This window comes from Sardina pilchardus, chromosome 11 (genome assembly GCF_963854185.1).
Source record: "Sardina pilchardus chromosome 11, fSarPil1.1, whole genome shotgun sequence".
In the NCBI taxonomy this organism is placed as follows: domain Eukaryota; kingdom Metazoa; phylum Chordata; class Actinopteri; order Clupeiformes; family Clupeidae; genus Sardina; species Sardina pilchardus.
In genome coordinates this window covers 10,574,071-10,598,452 of record NC_085004.1, presented here as the reverse complement: position 1 = coordinate 10,598,452, position 24,382 = coordinate 10,574,071, and positions in this window count along the sequence as shown.

The following is a 24,382-nucleotide window of genomic DNA, read 5'->3' as shown; positions in this document are numbered from 1 at the left end:
AACTGGGTCCGTGTACCTTTAATTCATTTGATATTGAGAATATTTGTTTATGAATGTAATACAAGACAAGTCATTTTTTGATTTTGGATTTTCAATTGAATATCAAATGAACGAAAGGTACACGGTCCGTGTATGCTTCGTTCATTTGATATTCAATTAAGAACCAAACATCAAAAAATAAAAAAAATGACTTGATATTTCATTATTTGTTTATGAATGTGATACGAAGAACAAAATAACGCTTTGTTTTTCAGACTTTTGATTTCGTGGTCAGATCAAAAGTAGAACATTTAAAAAACGGACTCAGGGCTAACTGATTTTGATATGTCTTGATATTTCTTTTTTTCCGATTGCTGTGACCTGGAAGTCAATTCAAAGTCACTTTCTTGGTCTTTCAGTGCTCAGTGTTGCCAGTTTAGTGACTTAGGCTATTTGTTGCTAGCTTTAGCGACTTTTGGGAATTTTAGCGACAGAAAATATTGTCTGGCAAACCAGAAACTGCGCGACTTTGCGCAACTCAGTTTCATTGTTGAATCGTCAGAAAATTATCTCCCTTCTCGTGCCTGTTTTCTTGAACATTGCATTCGCCCAAATCGTTGCGCCATGATTATAGAAGTAGCCTAATGATTAGTCTGTAGTAGGCTAGCCTATAGCCTACTATCAGGCCATGTTATTGCATGGAAGTTGGCTACAGTGGGTTGACACACTGAGGACGGCTTGACGCCGAAACGCGTCTGTTTTTTAGGCATGGTGCTACAATAAAGAATAAAAAGACAACGAACTAGTGAGTGCGGTTCTTTTGCACATTGGAATTCCCTAGAAGTGGCCACTTAATTCACCCACATTGAATTGTATTACAACTTATCGCCACGAGGTGGCAGTTTAAGTCCGCTGTAGCATTGCCCCGGTGTTATGTTTTCCGGTGTTATGCATCACAAAGCCTTCGATATCGAAGGCTTTGATGCATCAGTAAAAGATTTGTAGGCTATGTCTGCTTTTCCCCAACTACTGGTTTCTTTGCGCATGCTCGCGTTGCTCACGACAGCTGCAGGAGTTTTCTGTGCCATCACTAGCCTACACTACAACCACTCGGACGAAGACATGTGAAATATAGGCTGCTATTTTAGCAAAAAGTGGACCACAACTTCATTCACAAGCAGAGCAAACAATTCAAATTAGAAAAACCTAGATTGTCAGCTGAGGGGACGTTTAAATAGCCTATAGCCTAACCATAGTCTTTAGGTTAAATTGTGTAGCCTATGGTAAAGTTAGCCTATATTCGGACTGGTCTGACAGAAGCAGCAGCTGGAAGACAATAAATAATTTCCGGGGTCACAGCAATCGGAAAAAAAAAAAATAGGCCTATCAAAATCAATTTTGTCCCTAAGTCATTTTTTCAAATGTTCTACTTTTGATCTGACCACGAAATCGAAAGTCTGAAAAACAAAGCGTTAATTGCTTCTTCGTATCACATTCATAAACACATAATGAAATAACAAGTCATTTTTGTATTTTTTGATTTCTGATTCTCAATTGAATATCAAATGAACGAAGCATACACGGACCGTACACGGACCTAACTGCCTCATTTATAATCCTTAGTGCATCAAATTTCACTATACTATATTTGAAAAAATATATAATTTCGCATCACGACAACAAGCCTATCGATAATGTTACATGACTGACCTTCCATTATTTTTTAAGGTAGCTGCACTAGCAATCTGGCATTAAGTTAGCTAACATTGCTAGCAACTTTCTACCGAATATATACAATTATATCGATATGTACCGTCTAGGTTTCATCATCAGTTAAGCTCATTTACATGGCAGTAGTCGGTACGTTAATGTTACAAAGAGTATTTCGATATTCCCATTGTTTTAGAACTTACCGGACAAGAACAGCAGCTTTGCTGCTACTGGCTTAGGGTCGTGCCGGCGTTTAGCTGGCAAAATCACCTCAGTCCAGCCATCCTTAGACTGAAGGTCTTCCTTGCATTTAATTGTGATATCAAGATTTCTATCCCGTATAATAGACACACTGTCTACCATCACGGACCCGCCCACGAAATAGAACAGGCCGTACATAGTGCTATCCAAAGATTCTAGAATCGTGCCAACCCCAGTTAAGTGTCTCTGGTATCAATGATGTTGATGTTCAAATACTAACCGTCGTCAATTTGGCTACGTTGTGGCTGTGTAACTTAATTAGGCCGCTTGCAGCCCAAACTTCTACATAGTGATTGGATGCCGATAATGCTGTGCACACTGATGGATGTGGGAACCAACTGGTGGGTAGATCCGGGTCCGTCTTGATTTGTTTCACTGCTCAACAATAATAGTTCAAAGATGCCACATTTACGATCAAAGTACAAGTCCTACTTATTGGCTAATGAGAATGAAATACCAAGGACAACAGAATACAGACACAAGAAGTGATGTTTTATTCATCTCAATGTGTTATTTTTGTTGGATTACCTTTTATACCCTGGAGCACCGATTACCAAAGGTCAAAGTTTGCTCCTTCTAATATAATGGCCTACGTCCTGAGGCATAACCTGACCGGGATGGCTCTGAACCATCTTTTACAGATTTTCCATGAACTTTTCCCTGCACTGATGCCAGCAACCTCTTATTTCTTCCATAAATCCTATTAGTCCATGGGCCAGATGAGATGTCGGTACCACTCAAGGTGGCAAAGGTTGCTTATACTTTTTGAAAACATACATGTCTGTAGTTAACATTTTTGTATGATAGCCCTTCTGGAGTCACAGCTAAATTAGGGTTATCAGCTGTTAAAGTTACCCTCCCCCATTGAAAAAACACATTTTGACACAGGTGCATATCTTGCTATTGGCCTTTGTTAAAGACATATTGACATATTCTATTGTATTATGTTTGGTATCATTTTGAAGGAGACAATCTGAGCTTCCATTCAAGACCTTTTGTGAACACTTTGGACAAGTACAGCCAACCCTGGAGCTCTTCAAACTTTTAATCACACACATTTTCCTGCCATTCCGCCTAAATCATATTTTTGGGGGCCAAGCAGCGAAGCTGCGAGGCAACCCCTAGTGATTGTACGTATTCTTATTATTGGGGGCCAAGCAGCGAAGCTGCGAGGCAACCCATAGTGATTGTACGTATTCTTATTATTAGGGCCCGAGCACCGAGGTGCGGCCGCTGTAGCAGCGGCTGCACCGTAGGTGCAAGGCCCTATTGTTTTTGCTCAGATTATTAGGGCCCGAGCACCGAGGTGCGGCCACTGAAAGTGGCTGCACCGTAGGTGCAAGGCCCTATTGTTTCTGCTCAGATTATTATTATTATTATTCTTTTTCCGTCTTACCTGTTTTTTTTTTTTCATCAACTTGGCATGCTCTAAAACTCTTGTAATTTGGCAGCCATTTGTAGAATTGCAATCGAAACTCAGAGACAGAGCTTTGGCCTAGGGCGTGGCTCAGGGACTCTATAGCGCCACCTATCACGCTGTCTGTTGTGGTTGACACATGCATTCACGAAAATGGCCCAGATTTGGTGGGCATGTGTGTTGTATTAATCCGAACAATTTTTACATTTACACTCTATAGTAAATATTCGAAGAATTTGAGTTATGGTTATGATTATGAATTTTGCACATCATGTATTTTGAAACACTTCTCCTAGACGGTTTATCGAAATCATGTCATATAAGCACTAAAATGATCTTGAGGGGTTGCCCGAGAGGAATTGCGACCAGATTTTTGAATTTCAAAAGTATATCGAAATGGCGAAGGTTTGAATTATGGCGTTTTATTAAGAAACAGGAAGTTGGTGTTATAGGCAGAAAAAAGGTTATGAATTGGATGTAATTTGGTAGCTACATGTGGAATTGCTTCTGCTAGTCAGAGACAGAGCTCTGGCCTAAGGTGTGGCTTTGGGACTCTATAGCGCCACCTAGCAGCACGTTATCTTTTGTGGTTGACATGTACATTCACCAAAATGAACCAAATTTGGTGGACTTGTGTGTTATTGCTATGGCTAGTCAGAGACAGAGCTTTGGCAGAGGGTGTGGCGTAGGGACTCTATAGCGCCACCTAGTGCGTTGTCTGTTGTGGTTGACACAAACATTCACCAAAATTAACCAAATTTGATGGGCTTGTGCATTATTGCTATCAGTAGTCAGAGACAGAGCTCTGGCCTAGACTGTGGCTTAGGGACTCTAGAGCGCCACCTAATGCATTGTCTGTTGTGGTTGACACGTACATTCACCAAAATGAACCAAATTTTGTGGGCATGTGTGTTATTGCTATAGTTATTCAGAGACAGAGCTCTGGCCTCGGGTGTGGCTTAAGGACACTATAGCGCCACCTAGTGCATTGTCTGTTGTGGTTGACACATACATTCACAAAAATTAACCAAATTTGGTGGGCATGTGTGTTATTGCTATAGTTATTCAGAGACAGAGCTCTGGCTTTGGGTGTGGCTTAGGGACTCTATAGCGCCACCTAGTGCATTGTCTGTTGTGGTTGACACATACATTCACGAAAATGAACCAAATTTGGTTAGCATATGTGTTATTGCTATAGCTATTCAGAGACAGCGCTCTGGTCAAGAGTGTCTTAGGGACTGTATAGCGCCACCTAGCGCATTGTGTGTTGTTGTTGGCACACACATTCACGAAAATGAACCAAATTTGGTGGGCTTGTGCGTTATTGCTATCGATAGTCAGAGATAGAGCTCTGGCCTAAGGTGTGGCTTAGGGACTCTATAGCGCCACCTAGCGTGTTGTCTTGTGGTTGACACATACATTCAGGAAAATTGACCAAATTCGGTGGGCATGTGTGTTGCTCATGCACATGCCCACCAACACGCACATGTTGCTTTGTTAGATTCCGAAATTTCACAGGTCTCCGCACCGCAGGTGCTCGGGCCCGCCATCGCCGCTTGCGGCTATATTTAGGGCCCGAGCACCGAGGTGCGGCCACTGAAAGTGGCTGCACCGTAGGTGCAAGGCCCTATTGTTTTTGCTCAGATTATTATTATTATTATTCTTATTATAGTATTTTCCTCTTACCGGACATGTTTTGCCCTTTTTCAGCAACTTGGCATGCTCTAAAACTCTTGAAATTTGGCAGCTACCTGTGGAATTGATGCCTCTACTGAGAGACAGACCTCTGGCCTAGGGTGTGGCTCAGGGACTCTATAGCGCCACCTAGCGCGCCGTCTATTGTGGTTGACACATACATTCACGGAAATGAGCCAAATTTGGTGGACATGTGTGTTGTATAAATCTGAACAAGTTTTACATTGAAACTATATAGTGAATCTTATAAGAATTTGAGTTATGATTATGATTATGATTTTTGCACATCACGTATTTTGAAACACTTCTCCTAGACGGTTTATCGAAATCATGTCATATAAGCACTAAAATGATCTTGAGGGGTTGCCCGAGAGGAATTGCGACCAGATTTTTGAATTTCAAAAGTATATTGAAATGGCGAACGTTTGAATTATGGCGTTTTATTAAGAAACAGGAAGTTGGTGTTATAGGCAGAAAAAAGGTTATGAATTGGATGTAATTTGGCAGCTACATGTGGAATTGCTTCTGCTAGTCAGAGACAGAGCTCTGGCCTAAGGTGTGGCTTTGAGACTCTATAGCGCCACCTAGCAGCACGTTATCTGTTGTGGTTGACACAAACATTCACGAAAATGAACCAAATTTGGTGGACTTGTGTGTTATTGCTATGGCTAGTCAGAGACAGAGCTTTGGTCTAGGGTGTGGCGTAGGGACTCTATAGCGCCACCTAGTGCGTTGTCTGTTGTGGTTGACACATACATTCACGAAAATGAACCAAATTTGGTGGGCTTGTGTGTTATTGCTATGGCTAGTCAGAGACAGAGCTTTGGCCTAGGGTGTGGCGTAGGGACTCTATAGCGCCACCTAGTGGGTTGTCTGTTGTGGTTGACACATACATTCACAAAAATGAACCAAATTTGGTGGGCTTGTGTGTTATTGCAATCGGTAGTCAGAGACAGAGCTCTGGCCTAAGGTGTGGCTTTGGGACTCTATAGCGCCACCTTGCAGCACGTTATCTGTTGTGGTTGACACAAACATTCACGAAAATGAACCAAATTTGGTGGACTTGTGTGTTATTGCTATGGCTAGTCAGAGACAGAGCTTTGGTCTAGGGTGTGGCGTAGGGACTCTATAGCGCCACCTAATGCGTTGTCTGTTGTGGTTGACACATACATTCACGAAAATGAACCAAATTTGGTGGGCTTGTGTGTTATTGCTATGGCTAGTCAGAGACAGAGCTTTGGCCTAGGGTGTCGCGTAGGGACTCTATAGCGCCACCTAGTGGGTTGTCTGTTGTGGTTGACACATACATTCAGGAAAATTGACCAAATTTGGTGGGCATGTGTGTTGCTCATGCACATGCCCACCAACAGGCACATGTTGCTTTGTTAGATTCCGAAATTTCACAGGTCTCCGCACCGCAGGTGCTCGGGCCCGCCATCGCCGCTTGCGGCTATATTTAGGGCCCGAGCACCGAGGTGCGGCCGCTGTAGCAGCGGCTGCACCGTAGGTGCAAGGCCCTATTGCTTCTGCTCAGATTATTATTATTATTATTATTATTATTATTATTATGTCTGTGGAATCCTCTTACAGGTCATGTTTGGCCTTTTTTCACCAACTTGGCATGCTCTAAAACTGTTGAAATTTGGCAGTAAGATGTGGAATTGGTAACGCTACTCAGAGACAGAGCTCTGGCCAAGGGTGTGGCTCAGGGACTCTATAGCGCCACCTACCGCACTGTCTATTGTGGTTGACACGTGCATGCACGAAAATGAACCAAATTTGGTAGGCAGATGTGTTGCATGAATCTGAACAACTTTTACATTTACACTACATAGTGAATCTTAAACAAATTTGAGTTATGATTATGATTATGATTTTTGCACATCATGTATTTTGAAACACTTCTCCTAGACGGTTTATCGAAATCATGTCATATCAGCACTAAAATGATCTTGAGGGGTTGCCCGAGAGGAATTGCGACCAGATTTTTGAATTTCAAAAGTATATCGAAATGGCGAAGGTTTGAATTATGGCGTTTTATTAAGAAACAGGAAGTTGGTGTTCTAGGCAGAAAAAAGGCTATGAATTGGATGTAATTTGGCAGCTACATGTGGAATTGCTTCTGCTAGTCAGATACAGAGCTCTGGCCTAAGGTGTGGCTTTGGGACTCTATAGCGCCACCTAGCAGCACGTTATGTGTTGTGGTTGACACAAACATTCACGAAAATGAACCAAATTTGGTGGACTTGTGTGTTATTGCTATGGCTAGTCAGAGACAGAGCTTTGGCATAGGGTGTGGCGTAGGGACTCTATAGCGCCACCTAGTGCGTTGTCTGTTGTGGTTGACACAAACATTCACGAAAATGAACCAAATTTGGTGGGCTTGTGCATTATTGCTATCGATAGTCAGAGATAGAGCTCTGGCCTAGGGTGTGGCTTAGGGACTCTATAGCGCCACCTAGCGCATTGTCTGTTGTGGTTGACACGTACATTCACCCAAAGGAACCAAATTTGGTGGGCATGTATGTTATTGCTATAGTTATTCAGAGACAGAGCTCTGGCCTCGGGTTTGGCTTAGGGACTCTATAGCGCCACCTAGTGCATTGTCTGTTGTGGTTGACACATACATTCACCAAAATGAACCAAATTTGGTGAGCATATGTGTTATTGCTATAGCTATTCAGAGACAGCGCTCTGGCCAAGGGTGTCTTAGGGACTGTATAACGCCACCTAGCGTGTTGTCTGTTGTGGTTGACACACACATTCAGGAAAATTGACCAAATTTGGTGGGCACATGTGTTATTGCCATCGCTATTCAGAGACAGAGCTCTGGCTGAGGGTGTGTCTTAGGGACTCTATAGCGCCACCTAGCACATTGTCTGCTGTGGTTGACACATACATTGATGAAAATGAACCAAATTTGGTGGGCTTGTGTGTTATTGCTATAGCTAGACAGAGAAAGAGCTCTGGTCTAGGGTGTAGCTTAGGGATTCTATAGCGCCACCTAGTGCATAGTTTGTTGAGGTTGACACATACATTCACGAAAATGAACCAAATTTGGTGGGCTTGTGCGTCATTGCTATCGTTAGTCAGAGACAGAGCTCTGGCATGGTGCGGCTTAGGGACTCTATAGCGCCACATAGCGTGTTGTCTGTTGTGATTGAAACATATATTCACAAAAAATAACCAAATTTAGTGGGCATGTGTGTTGCTCATGCACATGGCCACCAACCCACAAATGTTGCTTTGTTAGATTCCGAAATGTCACACGTCCGCACCGCAGGTGCTCGGGCCCGCCATCGCCGCTTGCGGCTATATTTCTTCTTATTATTCTCTTTTCCTCTTAGCCCGTGCGGCCCTTTTTCACCAACTTGGCATGCTCCAAAACTCTTGTAATTTGGCAGCTACATGTGAAATTACAGTCGCTACTCAGAGACAGAGCTCTGGCCTAGGGTGTGGCTCAGGGACTCTATAGCGCCACCTACCGAGCTGTCTGTTGTGGTTGACACATACATGCACGAAAATAAACTAAATTTGGTGGGCATGTGTGTTTTATTAATCTTAACAACTTTTACATTTACACTCTATAGTAAATATTAGAAGAATTTGAGTTATGATTATCATTATGAATTTTGCACATCATGTATTTTGAAACACTTCTCCTAGACAGTTTATCGAAATCATGTCATATAAGCACTAAAATGATCTTGAGGGGTTGCCCGAGAGGAATTGCGAACAGATTTTTGAATTTTTGAAGTATATTGAATTGGCGAAGGTTTGAATTATGGCGTTTTATTAAGAAACAGGAAGTTGGTGTTATAGGCAGAAAAAAGGTTATGAATTGGATGTAATTTGGCAGCTACATGTGGAATTGCTTCTGCTAGTCAGAGACAGAGCTCTGGCCTAAGGTGTGGCTTTGAGACTCTATAGCGCCACCTAGCAGCACGTTATCTGTTGTGGTTGACACAAACATTCACGAAAATGAACCAAATTTGGTGGACTTGTGTGTTATTGCTATGGCTAGTCAGAGACAGAGCTTTGGTCTAGGGTGTGGCGTAGGGACTCTATAGCGCCACCTAGTGCGTTGTCTGTTGTGGTTGACACATACATTCACGAAAATGAACCAAATTTGGTGGGCTTGTGTGTTATTGCTATGGCTAGTCAGAGACAGAGCTTTGGCCTAGGGTGTGGCGTAGGGACTCTATAGCGCCACCTAGTGGGTTGTCTGTTGTGGTTGACACATACATTCACAAAAATGAACCAAATTTGGTGGGCTTGTGTGTTATTGCAATCGGTAGTCAGAGACAGAGCTCTGGCCTAAGGTGTGGCTTTGGGACTCTATAGCGCCACCTTGCAGCACGTTATCTGTTGTGGTTGACACAAACATTCACGAAAATGAACCAAATTTGGTGGACTTGTGTGTTATTGCTATGGCTAGTCAGAGACAGAGCTTTGGTCTAGGGTGTGGCGTAGGGACTCTATAGCGCCACCTAATGCGTTGTCTGTTGTGGTTGACACATACATTCACGAAAATGAACCAAATTTGGTGGGCTTGTGTGTTATTGCTATGGCTAGTCAGAGACAGAGCTTTGGCCTAGGGTGTCGCGTAGGGACTCTATAGCGCCACCTAGTGGGTTGTCTGTTGTGGTTGACACATACATTCAGGAAAATTGACCAAATTTGGTGGGCATGTGTGTTGCTCATGCACATGCCCACCAACAGGCACATGTTGCTTTGTTAGATTCCGAAATTTCACAGGTCTCCGCACCGCAGGTGCTCGGGCCCGCCATCGCCGCTTGCGGCTATATTTAGGGCCCGAGCACCGAGGTGCGGCCACTGAAAGTGGCTGCACCGTAGGTGCAAGGCCCTATTGTTTTTGTACAGATTATTAGGGCCCGAGCACCGAGGTGCGGCCACTGAAAGTGGCTGCACCGTAGGTGCAAGGCCCTATTGTTTTTGCTCAGATTATTCTTCTTATTATTATTATAGTATAATTATCTTACCAGTAACATTTTTCACCAACTTGGCATGCTCTAAAACTCTTGCAATTTAGCTGGCATATGTAGAATTGCATTTGATACTCAGACACAGAGCTGTGGCCTAGGGTGTGGCTCAGGGACTCTACAGCGCCACCTAGCGCGCCGTCTACTGTGGTTGACACATACATTCACGGAAATGAACCAAATTTGGTGGACATGTGTGTTGTATTATTCTGAACAAGTTTTACATTTAAACTATATAGTGAATCTTAGAAGAATTTGAGTTATGATTATGATTATGATTTTTGCACATCACGTATTTTGAAATACTTCTCCTAGACGGTTTATCGAAATCATGTCATATAAGCACTAAAATGATCTTGAGGGGTTGCCCGAGAGGAATTGCGACCAGATTTTTGAATTTTAGAAGTATATTGAAATGGCGAAGGTTTGAATTATGGCGTTTTATTAAGAAACAGGAAGTTGGTGTTATAGGCAGAAAAAAGGTTAGGAATTGGATGTAATTTGGCAGCTACATGTGGAATTGCTTCTGCTAGTCAGAGACAGGGCTCTGGCCTAAGGTGTGGCTTTGGGACTCTATAGCGCCACCTAGCAGCACGTTATCTGTTGTGGTTGACACAAACATTCCCAAAAATGAACCAAATTTGGTGGACTTGTGTGTTATTGCTATGGCTAGTCAGAGACAGAGCTTTGGCCTAGGGTGTGGCATAGGGACTCTATAGCGCCACCTAGTGCGTTGTCTGTTGTGGTTGACACATACATTCACGAAAATGAACCAAATTTGGTGGACTTGTGTGTTATTGCTATCGGTAGTCAGAGACAGAGCTTTGGCCTAGGGTGTGGCTTAAGGACTCTATAGCGCCACCTAGCACATTGTCTGTTGTGGTTGACACAAACATTCACGAAAATTAACCAAATTTGGTGGGCTCGTGTGTTATTGCTTTTGCTAGTCAGAGACAGAGCTCTGGCCTAGGGTGTGGCTTAAAAACTCTATAGCGCCACCTAGCGCATTGTCTGTTGTCGTTGACACAAACATTCACGAAAATTAACCAAATTTGGTGGGCTCGTGTGTTATTGTTTTTGCTAGTCAAAGACAGAGCTCTGGCTGAGGGTGTGGCTTAAGGACTCAATAACGCCATCTAGCGCATTGTCTGCTGTGGTTGACACGTACAGTACATTCACAAAAATGAACCAAATTTGGTGGGCATGTGTTTTGTTATAGCTATTCAGAGACAGAGCTCTGGCCGAGGGTGTGGCTTAGGGACTCTATAGCGCCACCTAGTGTGTTACCTGTTGTGGTTGACATACATTCACGAAAATGAATCAAATTTGGTGAGCTTGTTTGTTGTTACTGCCGCTAGTCAGAAACAGAGCTCTGGCCTAGGGTGTGGCTTAGGGACTCTATAGCGCCACCTAGCAGATTGTGTGTTGTGGTTGACGCATACATTCTGGAAAATGAACCAAATTTGGTGGGCATGTGTGTTATTGCTATAGCTATTCAGAGACAGCGCTCTGGCCAGGGGTGTCTTAGGGACTGTATAGCGCCACCTAGCGCATTGTCTGTTGTGGTTGACACACACATTCACGAAAATGAACCAAATTTGGTGGGCTTGTGCGTTATTGCTATCGATAGTCAGAGATAGAGCTCTGGCCTAGGGTGTGGCTTAGGGACTCTATAGCGTCACCTAGCGTGTTGTCTGTTGTGATTGACACATACATTCAGGAAAATTGACCAAATTTGGTGGGCATGTGTGTTGCTCATGCACATGCCCACCAACACGCACATGTTGCTTTGTTAGATTCCGAAATGTCACAGGTCTCCGCACCGCAGGTGCTCGGGCCCGCCATCGCCGCTTGCGGCTATATTTAGGGCCCGAGCACCGAGGTGCGGCCACTGAAAGTGGCTGCACCGTAGGTGCAAGGCCCTATTGTTTTTGCTCAGATTATTATTATTATTATTATTATTATTCTCTCTTCCTCTTAGCCCGTTTGGCCGTTTCACCAACTTGGCATGCTCCAAAACTCTTGTAAATTGGCAGGCATATGTAGAATTGCATTTGATACTCAGAGACAGAGCCCTGGCCTAGGGCGTGGCTCAGGGGGTCTATAGCGCCACCTACCGCGCTGTCTAATGTGTTTGACACACACATGCACGAAAATGAACCAAATTTGGTGGGCATGTGTGTTGTATTAATCCGAACAACTTTTACATTGAAACTATATAGTAAATATTAAAAGAATTTGAATTATGTGAGATTTTCTGATTTTTGCACATCTTGTATTTTGAAACACTTCTCCTAGACGGTTTGTCGAAATCATGTCATTTTAGCAGTAAAATGATCTTGAGGGGTTGCCCAAGAGAAATTGCGAACAGATTTTTGAATTTCAAAAGTATATCGAAATGGCGAAGGTTTGAACCTAGGTGTCTTATAAAAGGAACAAAAAGTTGGTGTTATAGGCAGAAAACAGTGACTAATTTGGATGAAATTTGATGGAGTATTAGTTAGTGTGTTTGTAGTGACAGTCATATACAAAGTTTTGAATTTGGTGTTGTTTGTGATTTTTAAAAGCGCATTAATGATTGTGGTGGACACAGTTTTAGCTAAAATATTTTGAAGCGAGTTGATGAATAATGATAATCATATCAACCTATGCTGCAATTTCGACGTAAACCACATTAACAGAAAGTGAGTTATTTAGGTTTTCATATGACTATGGTCTCTCCTATCCGCTCCTTGCTGCCCGCGCGTGTTACACACAGAACTACCTAGCCGCTCCCTCACTGTGGCTCACCCACTCTCCCCCTCCTTGTTCCTTTCCTTCCCCCCACAGTTATTCACACTTTCCCCTCTCTCCCAGCTGGATGTCTCTCTCTCCTCCCCCGCTCTCCACACAGAGACACAGACACAGACACAGACACACACACACACACACACACACACACACACACACACAGAGTCAAGAATGACAGTGTGATGCAAAGTAAAAGGTAAAAAAAAGATCATGTGTATAAAGATTTTATTCAGGTTAAGTCATTTTTGTGATTGAATTGGGGACTGACTGAGTAAGACCCAAGTTCTAATCCTCATAAAAATTTGTCTTTGCCTTGTGTGTTGCCACCTCTAGTCTGAGACAGAGCCCTGGCCTAGCGTGTGGCTTAGGGACTCCTGGTCACTCACTCACTCACTCACTCACTCACTCACTCACTCACACACTCACACACACACACACACAATATTATTATTCTCTCTTCGTCTTAGCCCGTTTGGCCGTTTCACCGACTTGGCATGCTCCAAAACTCTTGTAATTTGGCAGGCATATGTAGAATTGCATTTGATACTGAGAGACAGAGCCCTGGCCTAGGGTGTGGCTCAGGGGGTCTATAGCACCACCTATCGCGCTGTCTGTTGTGGTTGACATGTGCATGCATGAAAATGAACCAAATTTGGTAGGCAGATGTGTTGTATAAATCTAAACAACTTTTACATTTACACTACATAGTGAATCTTAAACAAATTTGAGTTATGATTATGATTATGATTTTTGCACATCATGTATTTTGAAACACTTATCCTAGACGGTTTATCGAAATCATGTCATATGAGCAGTAAAAGGATCTTGAGGGTTTGCCCGAGAGGAATTGCGAACAGATTTTTGAATTTTCGAAGCATATCGAAATGGCGAAGGTTTGAATTATGGCGTCTTATTACGAAACAGGAAGTTGGTGTTATAAGCAGAAAATAGGTTATAAATTGGATGTAATTTGGCAGCTACATGTGGAATTGCTTCTGCTAGTCAGGGACAGAGCTCTGGCCTAAGGTGTGGCTTCGGGACTCTATAGCGCCACCTAGTAGCACGTTATCTGTTGTGGTTGACACAAACATTCACGAAAATGAACCAAATTTGGTGGATTTATGTGTTTTTGCTATCGCTAGTCAGAGACAGAGCTCTGGCCTAAGGTGTGGCTTAGGGACTCTATAGCGCCACCTAGTAGCACGTTATCTGTTGTGGTTGACACAAACATTCACGAAAATGAACCAAATTTGGTGGACTTATGTGTTATTGCTATCGCTAGTCAGAGACAGAGCTCTGGCCTAAGGTGTGGCTTCGGGACTCTATAGCGCCACCTAGTAGCACGTTATCTGTTGTGGTTGACACAAACATTCACGAAAATGAACCAAATTTGGTGGATTTATGTGTTTTTGCTATCGCTAGTCAGAGACAGAGCTCTGGCCTAAGGTGTGGCTTAGGGACTCTATAGCGCCACCTAGTAGCACGTTATCTGTTGTGGTTGACACAAACATTCACGAAAATGAACCAAATTTGGTGGACTTATGTGTTATTGCTATCGCTAGTCAGAGACAGAGCTCTGGCCTAGGGTGTGGCTTAGGGACTCTATAGCGCCACCTAGTAGTACGTTATCTGTTGTGGTTGACACAAACATTCATGAAAATGAACCAAATTTGGTGGACTTATGTGTTATTGCTATCGCTAGTCAGAGACAGAGCTCTGGCCTAGGGTGTGGCTTAGGGACTCTATAGCGCCACCTAGTAGTACGTTATCTGTTGTGGTTGACACAAACATTCATGAAAATGAACCAAATTTGGTGGACTTATGTGTTATTGCTATCGCTAGTCAGAGACAGAGCTTTGGCCTAGGGTGTGGCTTAGGGACTCTATAGCGCCACCTAGTGCGTTGTCTGTTGTGGTTGAAACATACATTCACGAAAATGAACCAAATTTGGTGGACACATGTGTTATTGCGATCGCTATTGAGGGTGTGGCTTAGGGACTCTATAGCGCCACCTAGCGTGTTAGCCGTTTTGGGTTGACATTTACATTCACAAAAATGAATCAAATTTCATGAGCTTGTGTGTTATTACTGCCGCTAGTGAAAAACAGCTCTGGCCTAGGGTGTGGCTTAGGGACTCTATAGCGCCACCTAGCGCGTTGTCTGTTGTGGTTGACACATACATTCAAGAAAATTGACCAAATTTGGTGGCCATGTGTGTTGCTCATGCACATGCCCACCAACACGCCTCATGTTGCTTTGTTAGATTCCGAAATGTCACAGGTCTCCGCACCGCAGGTGCTCGGGCCCGCCATTGCCGCTTGCGGCTATATTTAGGGCCCGAGCACCGAGGTGCGGCCACTGAAAGTGGCTGCACCGTAGGTGCAAGGCCCTATTGTTTTTGTACAGATTATTATTATTATTCTTTCTTCGTCTTAGCCCGTTTGGCCGTTTCACCAACTTGGCATGCTCCAAAACTCTTGTAATTTGGCAGGCATATGTAGAATTGCATTTGATACTGAGAGACAGAGCCCTGGCCTAGGGTGTGGCTCAGGGGGTCTATAGCGCCACCTATCGCGCTGTCTGTTGTGGTTGACATGTGCATGCACGAAAATGAACCAAATTTGGTAGGCAGATGTGTTGTATAAATCTGAACAACTTTTACATTTACACTACATAGTGAATCTTAAACAACTTTGAGTTATGATTATGATTATGATTTTTGCACATCATGTATTTTGAAACACTTCTCCTAGACGGTTTATCGAAATCATGTCATATGAGCAGTAAAAGGATCTTGAGGGGTTGCCCGAGAGGAATTGCGAACAGATTTTTGAATTTTCGAAGCATATCGAAATGGCGAAGGTTTGAATTATGGCGTCTTATTACGAAACAGGAAGTTGGTGTTATAGGCAGAAAAAAAGTTATAAATTGGATGTAATTTGGCAGCTACATGTGGAATTGCTTCTGCTAGTCAGGGACAGAGCTCTGGCCTAAGGTGTGGTTTCGGGACTCTATAGCGCCACCTAGTAGGACGTTATCTGTTGTGGTTGATACAAATATTCACGAAAATGAACCAAATTTGGTGGACTTATGTGTTATTGCTATCGCTAGTCAGAGACAGAGCTCTGGCCTAAGGTGTGGCTTAGGGACTCTATAGCGCCACCTAGTAGGGCGTTATCTGTTGTGGTTGATACAAATATTCACGAAAATGAACCAAATTTGGTGGACTTATGTGTTATTGCTATCGCTAGTCAGAGACAGAGCTCTGGCCTAAGGTGTGGCTTTGGGACTCTATAGCGCCACCTAGTAGCACGTTATCTGTTGTGGTTGACACAAACATTCACGAAAATGAACCAAATTTGGTGGACTTATGTGTTATTGCTATCGCTAGTCAGAGACAGAGCTTTGGCCTAGGGTGTGGCGTAGGGACTCTATAGCGCCACCTAGTGCGTTGTCTGTTGTGGTTGACACATACATTCACGAAAATGAACCAAATTTGGTGGGCTTGTGTGTTATTGCTATCGGTAGTCAGAGACAGAGCTCTGGCCTAGGGTGTGGCTTAAGGACTCTATAGCGCCACCTAGCACGTTGTCTGTGGTTGACTCATACATTCACAAAAATGAACCAAATTTGGTGGGCTTGTGTGTTATTACTACCGTTAGTCAGAGACAGAGCTCTGGCTTAAGGTGTGGCTTCGGGACTCTATAGCGCCACCTAGCAGCACGTTTGGTGTGGTTGACACAAACATTCACGAAAATTAACCAAATTTGGTGGGCTTGTGTGTTATTGCTATCAATGGTCAGAGACAGAGCTCTGTTCTAAGGTGTGGATTTGGAACTCTATAGCGCCACCTAGTGCGTTGTCTGTTGTGGTTGACACAAACATTCACGAAAATTAACCAAATTTGGTGGGCTTGTGTGTTATTGCCATCGGTAGTCAGAGACTATGCTCTGGCCTAGAGTGTGGCTTAGGGACTCTAGAGCGCCACCTAATGCATTGTCTGTTGTGGTTGACACGTACATTCACCAAAATGAACCAAATTTGGTGGGCATGTGTGTTATTGCTATAGTTATTCAGAGACAGAGCTCTGGCCTCGGGTGTGGCTTAGGGACTCTATATCGCCACCTAGTGCATTGTCTGTTGTGGTTGACACATACATTCACGAAAATGAACCAAATTTGGTTGGCATATGTGTTATTGCTATAGCTATTCAGAGAGAGTGCTCTGGTCAAGGGTGTCTTAGGGACTGTATAGCGCCACCTAGCGCATTGTGTGTTGTGGTTGACACACACATTCACGAAAATTAACCAAATTTGGTGGGCTTGTGCGTTATTGCTATCGATAGTCAGAGATAGAGCTCTGGCCTAGGGTGTGGCTTAGGGACTCTACAGCGCCACCTAGAGTGTTGTCTTTTGTGGTTGACACATACATTCAGGAAAATTGACCAAATTTGGTGGGCATGTGTGTTGCTCATGCACATGCTCACCAACACGCACATGTTGCTTTGTTAGATTCCGAAATGTCACAGGTCTCCGCACCGCAGGTGCTCGGGCCCGCCATCGCCGCTTGCGGCTATATTTCTTATTATTATAGTATAATTCTCTTACCAGTAACATTTTTCACCAACTTGGCATGCTCTAAAACTCTTGCAATTTAGCTGGCATATGTAGAATTGCATTTGATACTCAGACACAGAGCTGTGGCCTAGGGTGTGGCTCAGGGACTCTATAGCGCCACCTAGCGCGCCGTCTACTGTGGTTAACACATACATTCACGGAAATGAACCAAATTTGGTGGACATGTGTGTTGTATTATTCTGAACAAGTTTTACATTCAAACTATATAGTGAATCTTAGAAGAATTTGAATTATGTGAGATTTTCTGATTTTTGCACATCATGTATTTTGAAATACTTCTCCTAGACGGTTTATCGAAATTATGTCATTTAAGCACTAAAATGATCTTGAGGGGTTGCCCGAGAGGAATTGCGACCAGATTTTTGAATTTCAAAAGTATATTGAAATGGCGAAGGTTTGAATCTAGGTGTCTTATAAAAGAAACAAAAAGTTGGTGTTATAGGCAGAAAACAGTGACTAATTTGGATGAAATTTTATGGAGTATTAGTTAGTGTGTTTGTAGTGACAGTCATATACAAAGTTTTGAATTTGGTGTTGTTTGTGATTTTTAAAAGCGCATTAATGATTGTGGTGGACACAGTTTTAGCTAAAATATTTTGAAGCGAGTTGATGAATAATAATAATCATATTAACCTATGCTGCAATTTTGACTTTAACCATATTAACAGAAAGTGAGTTATTTAGGTTTTCTTATGAGGATGGCTCTGTGTTACGATCTTTTCTCATCCGCGCCTTCATGTTGGTCCTGTTACACACACACAGAACCACATTTAACCGCACACACATTACACACGCGCAAGCTTTCCAGAGAGTTACGCACACACATGGCATCCCCCTTGACCCCTCTGCCTCCCTCCCTCTCTCTCTTTCTATCTCTCTCTCTATCTTAGCCCCATGCCCCCCCCCCCCCCTCCCTCATTTGCATACCGACCCCCCACACACTCTCTCACCCATCCCCCATGCCTCTCTGGTGGTGGTAAGAAGGCCAACAGATGATAACCCAACTTGAGGATGAGAGAAGGCACCACAATCCTGCAACTTATTTGCCATGTGTGTGTGTGACAACACCTTGGTTAATAGATCTTAAACTTTCCTTAATATTAGACAATGATTAAAGAAGGCTTAAGAACGCTCTGTCGGGTTGTCTGTTGTGGTTGACACATACATTAACAAAAATGAACCAAATTTGATGGGCTTGTGTGTTATTGCTATCTCTAGTCAGAGACAGAGCTCTGGCCTAGGGTGTGGCTAAGGGACTCTATAGCGCCACCTAGCGCATTGCCTGTTGTGGTTGACACATACATTCACGAAAATTAACCAGATTTGATGGGCTTGTGTGTTATCCCTATTGCTAGTCAGAGACAAACTCTGGCCAAAGGTGTGGCTTAGGGACTCTATAGCGCCACCTAGAGCATTGTTTGTTGTGGTTGACACAAACATTCACAAAAATTAACCAAATTTGGTGGGCTTGTGTGTTATTGCTGCCGCTAGATAAAAACAGAGCTCTTGCCTCGGGTGTGGCTTAGGGACTCTATAGCGCCACCTAGCGCATTGCCTGTTGTGGTTGACACGTACATTCACGAAAATTAACCAAATTTGATGGGCTTGTGTGTTATTCCTATTGCTAGTCAGAGACAGAGCTCTGGCCAAAGGTCTGACTTAGGGACTCTATAGCGCCACCTAGAGCATTGTTTGTTGTGGCTGACACAAACATTGACAAAAATGAACCACATTTGGTGGGCTTGAGTGTTATTGCTGCCGCTAGATAAAGACAGAGCTCTGGCCTCGGGTGTGGCTTAGGGACTCCATAGCGCCACCTAGCGCATTGTCTGTTGTGGTTGACACGTACATTCACGAAAATGAACCAAATTTGGTGGGCATATTTGCTACAGCTATTCAGAGACAGAGCTCTGGCCGAGGGTGTGGCTTAGGGACTCTATAACGCCACCTAGTGTGTTACCTGTTGTGGTTGACATATACATTCACGAAAATGAATCAAATTTGGTGAGCTTGTGTGTTATTACTGCCGCAAGTCAGAAACAGAGCTCTGGCCTAGGGTGTGGCTTAGGGACTCTATAGCGCCACCTAGCGCATTGTCTGTTGTGGTTGATACATTCACGAAAATGAGCCACATTTGGTAGGCATGTGTGTTATTGCTACCGCTAGTCAGGGATAGAGCTCTGGCCTAGGGTGTGGCTTAGGGACTCTATAGCGCCACCTAGCACATTGTCTGTTGTGGTTGACACATACATTGATGAAAATGAACCACATTTGGTGGGCTTCTGTGTTATTGCTATCGCTAGACAGAGACAGAGCTCTGGTCTAGGGTGTAGCTTAGGGATTCTATAGCGCCACCTAGTGCATAGTTTGTTGAGGTTGACACATACATTCATGAAAATGAACCAAATTTGGTGGACTTGTGCGTCATTGCTATCGTTAGTCAGAGACAGAGCTCTGGCATAGGGTGCGGCTTAGGGACTCTATAGCGCCACATAGCATGTTGTCTGTTGTGATTGAAACATATATTCACAAAAAATAACCACATTTAGTGGGCATGTGTGTTGCTCAGGCACATGGCCACCAACCCACACATGTTGCTTTGTTAGATCCCGAAATGTCACACGTCCGCACCGCAGGTGCTCGGGCCCGCCATCGCCGCTTGCGGCTATATTTATTATTATTATTATTACACATTGCCCATTTCCCAGCCAACCATACACTCCAGAGTTCTGAAAATTGGCACACTCATTCAACTTCAAATTTGCCCGAATCTATTAAATTTACAGACAACAAACCCCAAAACTCCAGCGCCACCAACAGGTCAGGCTGAATTTTTCTAAAAGTTACCCAGGTCTCACATTTTGTCCATTTCTTACCAAACTTGTCACAAATGACCTTCAGACAAGGCCACTCAAGACTTATCACTTTGTTAATAAATATTCATAAGCGTTTGCCTGTCACAGCCAATCAAAGTTGGTGACGCACCAAAAAACAGCATGTGAACCTATTCTCTATGTAACCAAAGAACCATACAGTAAAAAGTTGGGATATTTGGTACACTTATTCTCCCTAAGCCAATGACCACATACCTCAATTTTCAGACCCCAGAGCCCAAAACTCCAGCGCCACCAACAGGTCAAAATTCATCAATTTTTCAACAACATTAATGCAAATAACTCTAAAATGCTTAGACCTATCAAGCTGAAACTTGCTCAGTACATTAACGCAATAGGTATAGCCCCACCCACCAATTAACAAGACTTTTCCACAAACGCTGTAGCGCCACCAATAGACCAAGGTCAAAACTTTCAAAAAGTTTCACAGGTCAGAGATTTCATCCGATTCTCACCAAACTTGTCACACATGACCTTCAGACAAGGCCACTCAAGACTTATCACTTTGTTAATAAATATTCATAAGCGTTTGCCTGTCACAGCCAATCAAAGTTGGTGACGCACCAAAAAACAGCATGTGAACCTATTCTCTATGTAACCAAAGAACCATACAGTAAAAAGTTGGGATATTTGGTACACTTATTCTCCCTAAGCCAATGACCACATACCTCAATTTTCAGACCCCAGAGCCCAAAACTCCAGCGCCACCAACAGGTCAAAATTCATACATTTTTCAACAACATTAATGCAAATAACTCTAAAATGCTTAGACCTATCAAGCTGAAACTTGCTCAGTGTATTAACGCAAAAGGCATAGCCCCACCCACCAATTAACAAGATTTTTCCACAAACACTGTAGCGCCACCAACAGACCAAGATCAAAACTTTCAAAAAGTTTCACAGGTCAGAGATTTCATCCGATTCTCACCAAAATTTGCACAGACAATCTTCAGACCATGACTTATCATTGCATTGCTTTATAAAACAATTGACGGAAGTGCTCGCCTGTAACAGCCAATCCAATTTGGCGGCGAAGCCGCCACACAGGAAGTGAACCTATATCTCTGCAAGGCTTTCACGTATCAAGACCAAACTTAGAACATGGGCTCAGAACCCAATTAAGAGAAGCCTCAACAACTTTGGTGCCCATTGACAACTGTGGGGGCGCTATAGTAACAGGAAGTAGGCTCATATCTCAGCGATGCTTACACGTATCGAAACCAAACTTGGTATATGGACTTGGGACCCCACCCTGAGGACGCACAATACATTTGGTGCACTCTGACCACTAGGGGCGCTATAATTAGTAAAACTTTCTCGTATCAACACCAAACTTGGTACGTGGACTTGTGAGCACATCCGAAGGACCTACACTAAATTTGGTGACGTTTGAACACTAGGGGCGCTATAATAAACAACACTTTCACCTATCGACAACAAACTTGGTAAGTGGACTTAGGAACACATCCCAAGGACACACACACAAAAACAAAAAAAATAGAAATTAATTTTGCCTATTTTCTTCACATCCACTCTCTCTCTCTGTCTCAAACCCAGACACAAGTACACACACCCTCCTCTATGGTGGTCGAGGGGGGGGGGGGTTCCATTTGCACACGCCCACTCTCCCATGTCATGTCTTTTGACCACTAGGGGGGCGCTATAATCACAGGAAGTCAGCTTATTTTTCATTAATGCTTTCATCTCTCTCTCTCTCAAACCCAGACACAAGCACACACACCCTCCTCTATGGTGGTCGTGGGGGGGGGGTTCCATTTGCACGCGCCCACTCTCCCATTTCATGTCTTTTGACCACTAGGGGGGTGCTATAATCACAGGAAGTCAGCTCATTTTTCATTAATGCTTTCATCTCTCTCGCTCTCTAACCCAGACACAAGCACACACACCCTCCTCTATGGTGGTCGTAGGGGGGGGGGGGGGTTCCATTTGCACACGGCCACTCTCCCATTTCATGTCTTTTGACCACTAGGGGGGTGCTAGAATCACAGGAAGTCAGCTCATTTTTCATTAATGCTTTCATATCTCTCGCTCTCTAACCCAGACACAAGCACACACACCCTCCTCTATGGTGGTCGTGGGGGGGGGTTCCATTTGCACACGCCCACTCTCCCATGTCATGTCTTTTGACCACTATGGGGGCGCTATTATCACAGAAAGTCAGCTCATTTTTCAGTAACGCTTTCATCTCTCTCTCTCTCTCTCAAGCCCAGACAAAAGCACACAAATACTCCTCTATGGTGGTCACAGGGGGAGGGGCGGAGGGGGGGTTGTCTTTCCAAATTTCCAAAGCTTGGCCCCCACATTGCTGCTCGCAGCTTTAATTATTATTATTATTACACATTGCCCATTTCCCAGCCAACCATACACTCCAGAGTTCTGAAATTTGGCACACTCATTCAACTTCAAATTTGCCCGAATCTATTAAATTTACAGACAACAAACCCCAAAACTCCAGCGCCACCAACAGGTCAGGCTGAATTTTTCTAAAAGTTACCCAGGTCTCACATTTTGTCCATTTCTTACCAAACTTGTCACACATGACTTTCAGACAAGGCCACTCAAGACTTATCACTTTGTTAATAAATATTCATAAGCGTTTGCCTGTCACAGCCAATCAAAGTTGGTGACGCACCAAAAAACAGCATGTGAACCTATTCTCTATGTAACCAAAGAACCATACAGTAAAAAGTTGGGATATTTGGTACACTTATTCTCCCTAAGCCAATGACCACATACCTCAATTTTCAGACCCCAGAGCCCAAAACTCCAGCGCCACCAACAGGTCAAAATTCATCAATTTTTCAACAACATTAATGCAAATAACTCTAAAATGCTTAGACCTATCAAGCTGAAACTTGCTCAGTACATTAACGCAATAGGTATAGCCCCACCCACCAATTAACAAGACTTTTCCACAAACGCTGTAGCGCCACCAATAGACCAAGGTCAAAACTTTCAAAAAGTTTCACAGGTCAGAGATTTCATCCGATTCTCACCAAACTTGTCACACATGACCTTCAGACAAGGCCACTCAAGACTTATCACTTTGTTAATAAATATTCATAAGCGTTTGCCTGTCACAGCCAATCAAAGTTGGTGACGCACCAAAAAACAGCATGTGAACCTATTCTCTATGTAACCAAAGAACCATACAGTAAAAAGTTGGGATATTTGGTACACTTATTCTCCCTAAGCCAATGACCACATACCTCAATTTTCAGACCCCAGAGCCCAAAACTCCAGCGCCACCAACAGGTCAAAATTCATCAATTTTTCAACAACATTAATGCAAATAACTCTAAAATGCTTAGACCTATCAAGCTGAAACTTGCTCAGTACATTAACGCAATAGGTATAGCCCCACCCACCAATTAACAAGACTTTTCCACAAACGCTGTAGCGCCACCAATAGACCAAGGTCAAAACTTTCAAACAGTTTCACAGGTCACAAATTTCATCCGATTCTCACCAAAATTTGCACACACCATCTTCAGACCATGCCTTCTTATTGCATTGATTTGTGGAACAATTGACGGAAGTGCTGGCCTCTAACAGCCAATCCAAATTGGCGGCGAAGCCGCCACACAGGAAGTGAACCTATATCTCAGCAAGGCTTTCACGTATCAAGACCAAACTTAGAACATGGGTTCAGAACCCAATTAAGGGAAGCCTCAACAACTTTGGTGCCCTTTGAAAACTGTGGGGGCGCTATAGTAACAGGAAGTAGGCTCATATCTCATCAATGCTTTCACGTATCGAAATCAAACTTGGTATATGGACTTGGGACCCCACCCTGAGGACGCACAATACATTTGGTGTACTCTGACCACTAGGGGCGCTATAATTAGCAAAACTTTCTCGTATCAACACCAAACTTGGTACATGGACTTGTGAGCACATCCTAAGGACCTACACTAAATTTGGTGACGTTTGACCACTAGGGGCGCTATAATAAACAACACTTTCACCTATCAA